This window comes from Anoplophora glabripennis, unplaced genomic scaffold, assembly GCF_000390285.2.
Source record: "Anoplophora glabripennis isolate ALB-LARVAE unplaced genomic scaffold, Agla_2.0 scaffold90, whole genome shotgun sequence".
Taxonomy (NCBI): domain Eukaryota; kingdom Metazoa; phylum Arthropoda; class Insecta; order Coleoptera; family Cerambycidae; genus Anoplophora; species Anoplophora glabripennis.
In genome coordinates this window covers 773,451-786,969 of record NW_019416260.1, presented here as the reverse complement: position 1 = coordinate 786,969, position 13,519 = coordinate 773,451, and positions in this window count along the sequence as shown.

Here is a 13,519-nt window from a genome sequence, read left to right as displayed (position 1 = left end):
AAAAATTTCCGTGAAAAACAATCTAAACATTTATACTCTTAAATATTTTTCGTATCTTTTTTATTTTTAGTTATTTTCAAAAATATGTTATTTTTTTGGAATTAAACATTTTTTTTCAATCAAAACGTAATATTTTCAAAAATATGCATTCTAAACCGCTTAAAATTGTGTAATATATTGTTAGCACATAAAAAATGTAAATTGTAGAAGGATGACCTTTAATTTTAAATCTCGTGAAAAATTCAACAAATTCCGAAAAAGCGAATTAACAGTTTTAGTCTGAGCTGTTTTCTAAAAGTCCAAGTTTCACATCAATCAAATCTATCGGAGGGGAAACCCTTGGTTCCCTGGACTCTAAGTTTTTGAAAAATAGTCATTTATCTCCAATTTGCTCCGAAAAAAATCAAGTTGCATTCCTTGACGAAGCCATCGATGAGCCCTATCATCTGTTTTTTTCAAAATCAAAATATCTCTTTCCTTTACCGATATATGAGGACTTTTATATGGAACACCCGGTATATCGATCACCCTGTTACCTCCAACTACACCATGCAATTTTTTGCATAGTCGTTGGAACGATAACTTCCTTAATTTTAAAGTATTACGACGATCCAAAAACGATTTTACGGAAAATTTCGACAGCTAAAAGTACTGTAAAATTGAATATTTTTTAACGCGTTATTTTTGAGATTTTTGAGGTTAAAGAGTTTGAAAAACAAGACCTTCGCCCTCAACTGCAAACTTTTAGCAGCAACATCTCTGTTAATTTTTATCCTACACAAATAAAAAAAAAATTTCCGTGAAAAACAATCTAAACATTTATACTCTTAAATATTTTTCGTATCTTTTTTATTTTTAGTTATTTTCAAAAATATGTTATTTTTTTGGAATTAAACATTTTTTTTCAATCAAAACGTAATATTTTCAAAAATATGCATTCTAAACCGCTTAAAATTGTGTAATATATTGTTAGCACATAAAAAATGTAAATTGTAGAAGGATGACCTTTAATTTTAAATCTCGTGAAAAATTCAACAAATTCCGAAAAAGCGAATTAACAGTTTTAGTCTGAGCTGTTTTCTAAAAGTCCAAGTTTCACATCAATCAAATCTATCGGAGGGGAAACCCTTGGTTCCCTGGACTCTAAGTTTTTGAAAAATAGTCATTTATCTCCAATTTGCTCCGAAAAAAATCAAGTTGCATTCCTTGACGAAGCCATCGATGAGCCCTATCATCTGTTTTTTTCAAAATCAAAATATCTCTTTCCGTTACCGATATATGAGGACTTTTATATGGAACACCCGGTATATCGATCACCCTGTTACCTCCAACTACACCATGCAATTTTTTGCATAGTCGTTGACTAATTTTCTCCGAACTTGCCACAGACCCTTAGGCTACGCGTGACTGGGATCAAACAGTGCGTGAAACTTTCTTAAAATAGACCAACACTCGAATCATACCTTCGTTTTTTCCGGGCATCGGTAGTTTCAAGAAACAGATCCATCATCCGGGCGTTGTTTCTTCGGGGGCATCCTGTTACAGAGCGTAAAAAAATTACGCAATCCACTTACTAATTAGCGTGCGTTTTGGGCGTCGATTATTGCCTTAACTCATTATGCAAATCTGTGGAATTGGATCAAGTAGAAGTGGGTTTACTTCTACGTACGAAAATTAATTCAAGAAACCCGTTTTACAGACTTATTAGATAATTGGCTGTTCGCTCTATGCAGGACTGGCTAATTGATATGGATGCTCAAGGTTTATTGCTTTTTTGTAAACAGATTTATGCAAAGCGATCGGGCGTGTCGGCACTTCCCATGAAAACACGGGGTGTTGTTGAAAGTGGGTTTTCCTTTCGCTGGACTTCAGCTCTAGATCTAAAAGTAAATAATTTTTAGAATAAAACCTTAACAGAACTGTTTCCGATTTTTAATTCTGTTTTCTACACTGAGAGAAATGGACCAATACAAAAGTTTTGCTAAGATGATCTGTTCTAAGCTAGCCACAAAAATTAAAGGATAAATCATAAATTTTTAGGTGATTTTCAAAAAGCTGTAACTTGGCGAAACGTGGTCGTAAAAATCAGATCCAAAAAATGTTTACAGTTTTTTTTCGATGTATATTCCCTCTACGTTGACGTAGACTTTCAACCCCCATATCTTGGTTCGAAATGGCTAAAATTGCCGCAGAAGGTTCTAAAACAATGGTACTTATAATGTTGCGAATGCGGCAATTTCAAATATGCGATGATTTCTCTTGGAGTACTGTAGTCGTATAGTCATTGAAGCTTTTCACTTCCGATTTCTTTGGAACTGAACCGATCGACTTGAAATTTGGCAGATAGTTAGAGAAAAGGTCAATGAACATTAGTGACATAGCGCCGATTGACGCTTCCACCCTGTTGGGGGTTGACACCCCTTCTCGGGGGTGGTATTTTTTTCAAAAATAACGCTGGAAATCGATAGAGAATCAAACTTTTAGCAAAAAATATTCGAAGATTTTTTTCGAGAAATCGATAGTTTTTTAGTTATTCACGATTGAAAACTTGGAATTTTAAGTGAAAACTTGGTACCAGCGAAGTAAACTCAAAAGAAGAGGACGCGACATCGATTTTTTATATCTATCACCGATTTGGATGTACCCTATAAAACTATCGAAAATCAACCACCCTTGTCCTAGGGTCAGGCAAAAGCCGCTCGGGAATTCGCTCTTTTTGTAGAACCTATATCTACGATATTAACTTCTAAAATTAACGTTTAGTAATTAAGTTGTAAGAAAACGAAAGAAATTAATCAACAAATTCCAGGAGCAACACTTTCAAGGTCAATCGAATTAGCCTTTGGCACACATGTTGGTCTTTGGATTGACCGTCTTTTCCATAAATTTCATCAACATCTATCGCTTTTTGCAATAATAATGCGCAATTTTTGAAAATAGATTTTTCTGCCATCGACCATTATTTTGCAGTTAACAAATTGGTAAAAAATGACTAGGTATCTTAAATTATAGGTAATTTGATTGCCTACAACATAAAATAACTAATTTTCCGATAGGTTATATAGATTTTCATGGGCAGTAAAGAAGGTGAAAAAACACGTAATTTCGCCACTTATTTGCAATTTGCCAACTTAACATCGTTTCTTTCTAGTTAGTTTTTTTTGATATTATGATTATTTACATTCCTTTCACCGTCATAAAGTGCAATTTAATTGTCTACTAATAATTTTTTTACGTTCAAACTTTAATTCGACTTTAATAAAGTACTTTTAATTTAATGTAATACCGTCTAAGTATGTGTCTTGCTAACAGGAATTTTAAGGATAACCTTTGTCTTTTATTTCTTGAATGCCTCCAATTAAAATAATTTGAACACAATATCACAATTATTAGAGAAACTACGTTTTCATATAGTGAATTGCCTCAAAAGTAAAAATAGTTCATCAGAGATTTCTTCATTATATGTTTGTCAAAATCTTTTACTTCTTGGACGATATTTAACCGACTTTTTAGATAGAACACTAAGAATGTTTAACATAATTAACAATTTTTATTGGAGGGTTCCCATTCAAGACCTTTGACCAAAATGATTCTTGAGAAAATATAAAAATATTGTCACACAGTTGCGAGGTTGCTTTTGTATTCTCCGATGTTTTTTTGTTCACTCGCGGTGGCAAAAAAACTTTTATTAAACACAAAAGCGATTCTCACAGAGAGAATAAAAAGGTATTTTAATAACCGAGATATAAGCATTTAATAAAACAATCTTTATTGCCAGTCTGTAAGTCTACAATACACATTTGCCTCAACATGTTAAAATACGTAACTTTCTGTCTACGGTGAATGTCAGCAAAACGCTACAGAAGCATCGCATCCAATGAGAGACAATTACAAAAACAGTCATAGACTTTTTTCGCATTTTGTTACTATTTTTTTTTAATGCTGTAGGATCTCCCAATAAACAAACATATTCAAAGAAGAAAACCGCACTTTTGATGACACCCTGTATACTTTGTTTTAATATTTCGAAAGCGTCCATCCTTTCTGTACTATTTCGAACTACCGTACCGTATTCATTAACAATTAACAATACACTCAAGGGTAACATCTTTAGCAGGAAGTTATGACTAATTCTCGATCACTTTTTCTGCTCGTAACAGGATCTGAGCTCGAAAAAGATCAGCACGACGGTAGTCCTGTTTTTGTTTTATGGCGGAGAGATAAGATGGTGTCAGCGGCGGCAACGCCGAGATAATATATTGAGAATTATGGACGCCTAAGTTGATTGTCGCTCTATTGCCTAGGACAGATCGTATCTGGGCCTTTGTCTTTTCGGAATTGGGTCAAGAATGTAAATATTTGGGCGTACCTGTTATATAATTACGGTTTTTCATTTTTTATTACTATCCGAATGAATAATAATCACATACCAAACGTGCATTCTCAAAAATAGTTAAAATGTTCACAAAGTCCTTCCTAATTTGTTCGTAAGCAATTTATTTTCTATTTTAATAAAGACTAGGCGTAATATATTAGTACGTACAGTGTGACCCACTAAGAACTATGACATCCATGACCTACTGTAATTTTTTTAGCGGTTTTTAAGAAAATCACTTGGGGATTTTTCATTAAAAATATGGCATTAATTAGCATCATATGGTAACGCCTAGATCTCAATTTTTAAACCGATGATTTTGCTGGAAGCAACCACTCTGCGAACTAATACCCCGACCAACGTTGAATTATACCCACAATTCTCCAGAAAACAACTAAGCTATATTTGTTATTTCTGGTGACTTTAATGAAAAATCGTCAAGTTTACATCTAATGACAATTTTAGATTCAGATATTTTAAATATAGTAAAAAAGAACTTAAAGATAATATCTGACTCGACATTTTTACTTAGATATTGTACTGAAATCTGTGAGCCTCTTAATTTTATTCAAACTACTCAAATGTGAAGTTTTTCCTAAGGCTTGGAACCTATCGAGAATAACGCCCACCCACAAAAAGGGATGCGAAGAATGACTTTGCTAATAAAAATAATAGATTTTGAAATAATATTGCATAATTTTATATCATCTGACAAATCTCATGTCAGTTCTTGAACAACATATTTTTTTCCAAGGGCGATCTGTAATAATAATTACTAACTTAATATATAAAACACAACAAATTTCCACAGTCCTTGATATTGGAAGCCAACATGATGTATTCTGTATTTTTGATAAGCTTCATTATGCTGTACCCTTAAAAAAGATTTGTGTTCGGTTTTAATACATATTCATTCATATTTTTGCAGTACTGTGGTTTTAAATCTAGCACGTGCCTCAAATCTCGGGTGTTCCTCAGGGATCCGTTCTTGGACCTCTTTTATTTATTGTCCTTATAAGTGATATTGTTGTAAATACAATACCCTGGATATGCCGATGATGTGAAGATATATGTATTGAATGTATTTTAGATTGAAATTCTTAATAACTGTTGCTATGAAAATGACCTACCACTTTAATATTGACAAATGTAGTGTTTTGTCCTTCCATAGAAAAAAAGGAGTGAGTTACCTTTGATTATATTTGAGATATATATGCATTTTAAGTGATTTGACTAAGGCTACATAATCAGATTTTTTATAACAAATCTTAGTGATTTTCCTTCAAATAAAAATCTCATAGGAGATCGTCATTCATTGGAATCATGCGTCTCAAAAAAAATTGGACCATACCATATACATATAAAAATAAAATATGTCAGTTTGGTATATTTTTAATATTATCTGCATGGTTGAATTATAGTTATTTATTATATAAGTGTTTTAAGTAGCATTTTAGTCATACAAGAATGTTTAATATTCTTAATATTCTTAAGTGGATAAAAGGCAATTAAAACACGAATGCAATACAACGTTTTATCCATAATCACATCACAATTATAACGAGCGTTCAAATAAAATGGGGCGTTGCGTATAGCAAATGAACTTAAACGTCATCTGTCAAAGCGCTATATCGCCGCTATCAATTTGAATATTTTCGTTTTAAAAAGCGTTTAAAATGGTGTTTTCTCAAGAACAAAAAGTGTTTATCATAGAGTCCTACTTTAGAAATGGACGCAAGATTGATGGAATATGGAAGTATTCTATTGAGGAATTTCAAAATCAATTTCCCGGCGTTGTTGAGTACAAAATTTTTCAAAGTGCAGTTCAGCGTTGTGTTAATGTTTTTCGTGAAACGGGCAGTGTAACAAGAAAAGAAGGAAGCGGACTGAAGAATTTAAAGAAAATGTCCAACAAGTAATGGAAAATGCGCCAAGAACTTCTGTACATGTTTTATCACAAATGGTGGGAGTATCAGTCGGTACCTGCCACACAGTGTTAAAAAAAGATTTGCGTTTGTTCTCCTATCGTTTAACTTGACAGTAACAACTTCATGAAGTTGGATTTTCCGCGACGGGCTGTATTTTATGAATGGTTTTTAAACAACTACGGTGAACTTCATAATATCACCTTTTTTTCTGATGAAGCCTGGTTTCATTTAAGTGGTTACGTAAACTCACAGAATATGAGAATGTGGTCTTCTGAAAAACCAGATAACTTTTTTGTCGAGGGACCTCTACACGCTCAAAAAATTGGAGTTTGATGTGCTCTCAATCGAAGGAGGATTTATGGACCTATTTTTTTAATGGTACCTACTCTTACTGCGCAAAGGTATAGAGAAGAAATTATCGCTCCTTTTGTTAACCAGCTGGAAGAAAACGAAATTACAAACTTTTTCTTTCAACAAGATAGCGCAAGGGCACATACGGCAGGCGAGACGATGAATATGTTGAGGGAAGTTTTCCAAAATCGACTAATAAGTCTCAATGCTGAACATGAATTTCCAACGAGGTCATGTGATATTACGCCGTGTGATTTCTTTTTGTGGCCTTACCTTAAAAACACTATTTTTGAACTGCCTATTCCTGATTTAAACCATCTGCAGGCTCGACTTATAGACAAGATTCGTGAAATTAACAATACCCCGAGCATCTTAGAAAATGTCTTTAATTCTTTGAGGAACAGGTGTGAAAAGTGCTTGGAACAAGGAGGGGGACACTTTAAGCAGCTGCTTTAATTTATTGTTATAACAAGGAGGGGGACACTTTCCGCAGCTCCTTTAATTGTTTGTTATTGTTATCACGATTATTCTTTAAAATAAAGTTATATAGTCATTAACGTTATTGAAACTGACAGCTGCTATCGTTGAGAAATGAGGTTAAGTTGGTCGCTATAAGCTACTCCCTACGTCCAATGTGTCAGAGCCAACTTCGACCACGTTTTTATTTGAACGTTCGTTATTTGTGGAGAATTATTGGAATTTAATAAAAATATATTCGTACGATTTGATATTTCTTACTAGTACTCAATGAAACGAGATCTTACAACCATCATACGTCATGGTGGATGGAAGAGTTCCTCTGTAGCAGAAAGTTATGTTGAGGAGTCAATATCTAAACAACTTGATTAGTGCAAGGAAAATATAGCAGTTCCTTACAAGAAGACACATCCGTAACTTGTGCAAATTCTTCACAAAGTTCGGCAGATATTATGCGTTCCGAAAATGATGGCAACAATGCTACAAGGGTTGTTATTAACGGAAAGGAAGTTAAATGTGATAAAACAAAAAACGAAATGTCTATTACTGTAAATGGAAATGTTAATGTTAATAAGTAAATAAGTTAAATTTGATTTATTTTTTCATTATTCTACTAGTGAAATAAAGTTACTTTATTCCACTAGTGGATAAAGTATCACTTTAGACGATTCATATGTGTGTATAAAAGTCCGATTATAAGGTGATTGTGGATACAAAAAATTTAGCTGCAGAAGGCTAACTTCTCACTGAATTTAACTGCCGCTTATTATATTATAGAAAACGACTAATTATTAAGATTACTAAAGTAATTACACACCGTTAAGTGCATTTGATATATTGGATTGATAAGGATAAAACATTTACTTTTTTGATCTAGATCTGGTTACTTGATTGTAGTAAAAGTTGCTGTATTATTTCATAAATTCTCTGACAGGTGCGTTATCCCTTCCCGTATTACTTAATACATGACGTACAGCGTACAGGGTGTTAAAAACATCGTGTAACTAAGGCAACTTCACAAACATAAGTACAACAAACCCCGTACTACAAATAATTACTTTTTACTCTTCTCGGACAAAATCTGTGCCAGATACAGAATTAATTTGAATAAAAAGTAATACCGAGACCTCGCAACACTTCAAGTCACTCCGGCTGGTGATTTAAACATGACGTTTCGGACATGTATTCACAATCTACGGCCCGCTATTGCCAAATTCCAGTCAATCGAATGAATACGTGATTACGGACACCTTTTGTGTTAAACGAGTTGCCAACCGTTCGGAGCGTGATCCATAAATCTATGTAATTTAATTATAGAAGAAATCAATTACGAGAAAAATGACTAATATCGGCAATGCTGATTGGATTGGGAAGGTCGCCGATTACCAAGTGTCAATGATCTACTTTTTGTTGTTAGAGAAAGTGAGGGTGGCTGTAATTGAGGTTGCCTGATGAATTGTGTCCTGGCTGTACCAATCAGTCCCATTTCATGTGTGGCAACCGCCAGCCTCCCGCTATACAGGGTGTCTGGTGAAAAGAAGCCGATTAATGTTCGTTAAAACATAAGTATGAAATACAGGGTGTAAGATGTTTGACTGCCATTACTTTAGCATAAGATAGAGTAATTGTAAATGAAAAACAAGTTGTATATTACAGTGGCGTAAGTTTAACAGTTTTCAAAATACGGCGAGTATTAATATTGGGGAGTTTCATCACAACGTGACAACAGCGCTTAACCTAACGCTACACAACTGGTGCATACCACGTGTTCACGCGGCAGACTTGTCCTACGGAAAAAATGTAAACAACTATTATTGTAATTTCAAGACAATTGTTTTCCAGTTTTTAAATAAATAAAATAAAATGTATGCACGAAGATAGTGTTGTACTTAAATTTTAGCTCGAATTTTAGTAATTATGAGTCTCTTAAAACAGGAACTTATCTTTTAATCAAATTATGAATTTGAAAAATATGTAATTAAAGTCATCCAAATAATCATACGTATTAAAAATAATTTAGGTACTTGCCAAAAAGCAAAATTCAGTAATTTTTAAACGCACAAGTACAAAACAAACTACAACATATCGACCATCATTTTCGATGCATGCACGACAGCTTCGAATCCAATTTTCGCGCCCTCGCTGGAAAACACCTCAAGAAAATGAAACAGTGGTGCGCAAAAAACACTCAGACACGGTCCAATTCCAAATACCAACTGAATTGCGTATTGCTGGATAGCTTAGTACCTCGTATTATCCGCCGCCCCGTTGTCACATTGCTCGATATGAATTTTATCGAATTTTAAATTTATTACAACGCTAATTATTCTTTAGAATTAAGCATAATTTTTTTTCGGAAATGGTTGAGTTTAGGACCCATGTCATATAAGGTTAATTTTTGTCCATTTTAATGTATTTTATCGTCTGTTAAAATCAAGGCAGTCAAACTTCTAATACCCTGTATAAATATTCCCTTTTTACTGACTTAGAACTTACAGCCTCCAATGATTCGTTTTTTATTATTATTATTTTTAATACTTCCCCATTTCCCAATAATTAAACATGTGATTGGAGAAAAATACCACTTTAAGTGATATCCTCCACAATTAATAATTAAATATAAAGAACGTTTTCATTGAAATTCTTTTATCTACGATCGAGGTAAAACTGACGGTTTTTGCATAATTTTCAGTGTAAAAAATTGGCTTTATAAATGTCTACCCATTGTTATTGTACAGGGTGATTCAGAACTTATCCAGAACAAATTTTTGAATGTACAGGGGATCCTTACAAATACAATTTTGTAAAAAACAAATCAAAAAGGGCAGTTCGAAAATGATTTAAAAAGACACTTCTGTACGGCACTGGAAACTGGTCCACTGTAAAACCTGACCTTACACAAGGTAAAGTATGCATTCGGCGACCGGCACGCCAGCAAAGTGTAATAAAAAATGTACGGACAAAAAATTGAAAGAACTTCTCTCCCAAAGAAATAAATAAACTTGTTTTATAACAGCAAATTCAACTGTCTTTGCCGTTATTGTTATTATTAATAAAATTAATTTGTGGTTTTAATAATATAATTTGACAGAGCTGATGTTCCAACGACATTTGGACCCTATAAACTAACACAAATTAAAACGATCAATCAATCCATCCGATCCATCAATTATACAGGTATACAGGTAAGCCATTTTTGACACTTGAAAAACTAATGTAAACACTATCGCAACAACGATAATACTAAAATCGAATTTCATTATTCTGCTATGGCTTTTCGGATTGTTTTGCACTAACATTCGTTATTTGATCTTATGCGTGGAATTAACCCCCTCGTGGGGGTGGGTGGGAATTTAATTCACATACAGTTCTTTCCAATGCTCAAAACATTATTTTGAAATGTTTTTTTCAAAGTATTTACAAATTTTTGCTTTTCATTGTAGAACTTTACCTTGTCCTCACCCTATTTTAGAGGAAATTTCAGCGTTTTACTAAAAAATTCTCTGATAAATCGGTTGTTGGGGTGCGAATTCGTATTCAGCATAAAAAAAAATACACAAAATATATTTACTCATCTCTTTGGTACAGAACTTTTTTTTGTGGGGCTGCGATGTATTTGTTTTTTTTACATTTTTCTAGAGCGGTATCACAAAAAAATATCAAAGGAGGATTTCTCAACTATCTAACGACTGCATTTTCACAAGCTTTTTTATTACAAGCTTTTATTTAGCTTGCCTTGTTAGTATGGGTCAAATCTTGCAACTGAATTTTAAAACAGTTATCCCCAACCGATTGAGTTGAAATTTTGCATACACGTTTAGTTTGGATGACAATGCATGGTTAGCTAAGTGACGTCATTCTAAATCCAATATGGCGGACTCCCAAAGATGGCGGACCAGTTATTTTTTATGCACCCCCATGATATGGGTGTCAACTTATTTAGACTGTGTTCGAATGTACACACCATACCCCCTGTAAAGGAACGGTGATCCTATTATAGTTTGTCATACACAATGGAATGACTAAAAAGGTGAAGGTTATGCGGTAGAATGCATCCTATTCGGAGTGTTTTTCAGGTAAGGGTTCACGAAACGGGGTTACATTAATTATAACTAGATATCTGTAACACGGGCCAACAGCTAAACGTACAGGTGACCTCACTTGTCGGTACTTGAAATATTTCGTTCGGTTATCAAGAGGTTCAGATAGCAACCTTGCCCGCAAAGGCTATCGGCGTCTATGTTTGCGGTTACGTATTATCGACCATAATCCATCTCACCATTGTTTGTAGTTTTATCAATAGAGACGTCAGGTAGGTATTTGGCGCACAGGAGTGGACTGAATATATTCTGTTATTTGATTTAGCATTGGTCTTTTTACCGTTCCTCGTCTTAAAGAGGGGACACTAACATTGAAAAGATACTGGATGTAGCTTTTGCTTTATTGCAACCTTTTATTTAACTCCACATGTATCGTCTAGTTCAAATCTGGCAAGTCATATTTCTCTTCTCTCTCTCTCTAAAAGTAAAATCAAGGAAAAAATACGTTTTTCTACAAACGTCAAAAAATGACAAGGTTTGCGCATTGACAACAATATGCGAAGTGACACTTTTTTTCGGATTCTTACGTTACCATGACACACCGTGCGCGAAATACTTCGCGCACTAGGGTCTGCCAAATTAGGTGGGGTACTACTTAGTTCATCGTCACTAGCAATTTCCATTATTTTAAATAATATCTGGCACTTAAAAATTGAAGACGCGAGCACAAACGTCACTTTAAAATAATTATTATTGTTGTCAACAATAGCCACTTTGTTTCCATAGTAACAGTGAAAATTTGATTAGGAAAGACATTTTAAGCCAACTCAACAATATTTTCTATAATAAATTAGGCATTTTACTTATTTATAATATTTTTAAGAGATAGTTTTTGACGTTTGTAGAAAAAATATTGTTTGCATCTCGTGCGCGAACTACTTTGGTGGTCTCGGCTTCGCCTAGTTAAAAAATTCAATTCTCGATCACCAAAGTAGCATTTCGCGCACTAGATACTAAAATAACTATTAAGGTCTCAAAATGTTCGTATACTCAAGAGCTTTCGAATAAGCGATGGCCATTTTTGGGAAAATTTCGAAATTCAAAATGCCTGCGACAAAATGACGACTATAATTAGAAATTTAAAAAAATAGTTCAGTACCTAGCTTAAAATCGTCTATCCATAGAAAATACCCCAATCTAATAGTAAGCTTTACAATTTTGTACACGCTGAATCCGAATTGCATATTCTTAAAGTACAAAAGTGGTGGGAGTACTTATTAGTAACAAATTTTTAACCATTTTTTTTTGTTTTTACACCATATCTGTGGAAAAAAGGATTTTTTTTTTTGTTTAAAAGCGGTTTCTTTTATGTTTTTTGACGTACTGACTTTGAGTTATTGAATTATAAGGTCTTAAAAAATTAGGGCAATTAAAGCGGGCTATTTTTTTACCATTTTTTGGCCTTTTTGACCATATTTCTCCGGAAAAAATGATATTTCTCTACAAGAATCTATTTTTATGTTTGTTGACTACTGACTTAGGTTTCTGTTATCCTGAAAACTAACAAAATATGGATGATTTGATCTGACCATTTTTTGACCATTTTTTTGGTATTTTTGGCTTTTTTTGGTATTTTTTGACTTTATTTCTTTGGAAAATAGAATATTTTATTAGAAGAAGCTAATTTTATATTTTTTGGCCATCTGGTTTCAATTTTTGAAGACTCGAATTTAAAAAAAAATTGGTGATGAGATCTGACCATTTTATTTTACCATTTTTTGGCAGTTTTTTACCACATTTCTCTGGTAAAAAATGGTATTTGTCTAGAAAAAGCTCTTTTTATGTTTTTTGATACAAGGTGCTTTTTCTTTTCCCAAATTTAAGATTTTTTTACTTTTCTTCAGGATGCATTGTTTTGAAGTTTAAAAAGTGTTTTATCTTTATCTTCTGAACAGATGAAGATATTAAACCAGATTATGACGTCACAATGTATTAATAAACTGCTAATCCACCTGAAAAAAATTAGTCTCAATTCAAGCCATTGGGGGTGTGGATATAAGGTATGCTGGTTATATTTTGCACTGAATTTATTTTGTCCACAAATTATCTCTTGACTTTTTTTAAAAGCTTTTACTGTTTTAGGTGCAAATTAGCAATTGTAATTATTTCTATGACAACTTTAGCTTCTTGTATTTAAACAATGTCGTCTTTATTCAAAATAAAATGTGTGTTTCAAGACTGATATAAAAAAATATTTTTACAGTGGATTTTATAGTTTTTGAGGAAAATATCACCCATATGCCTCATATCTGCGCCATTGATTTGAGCTGGGACTTAATTTTTTCAAG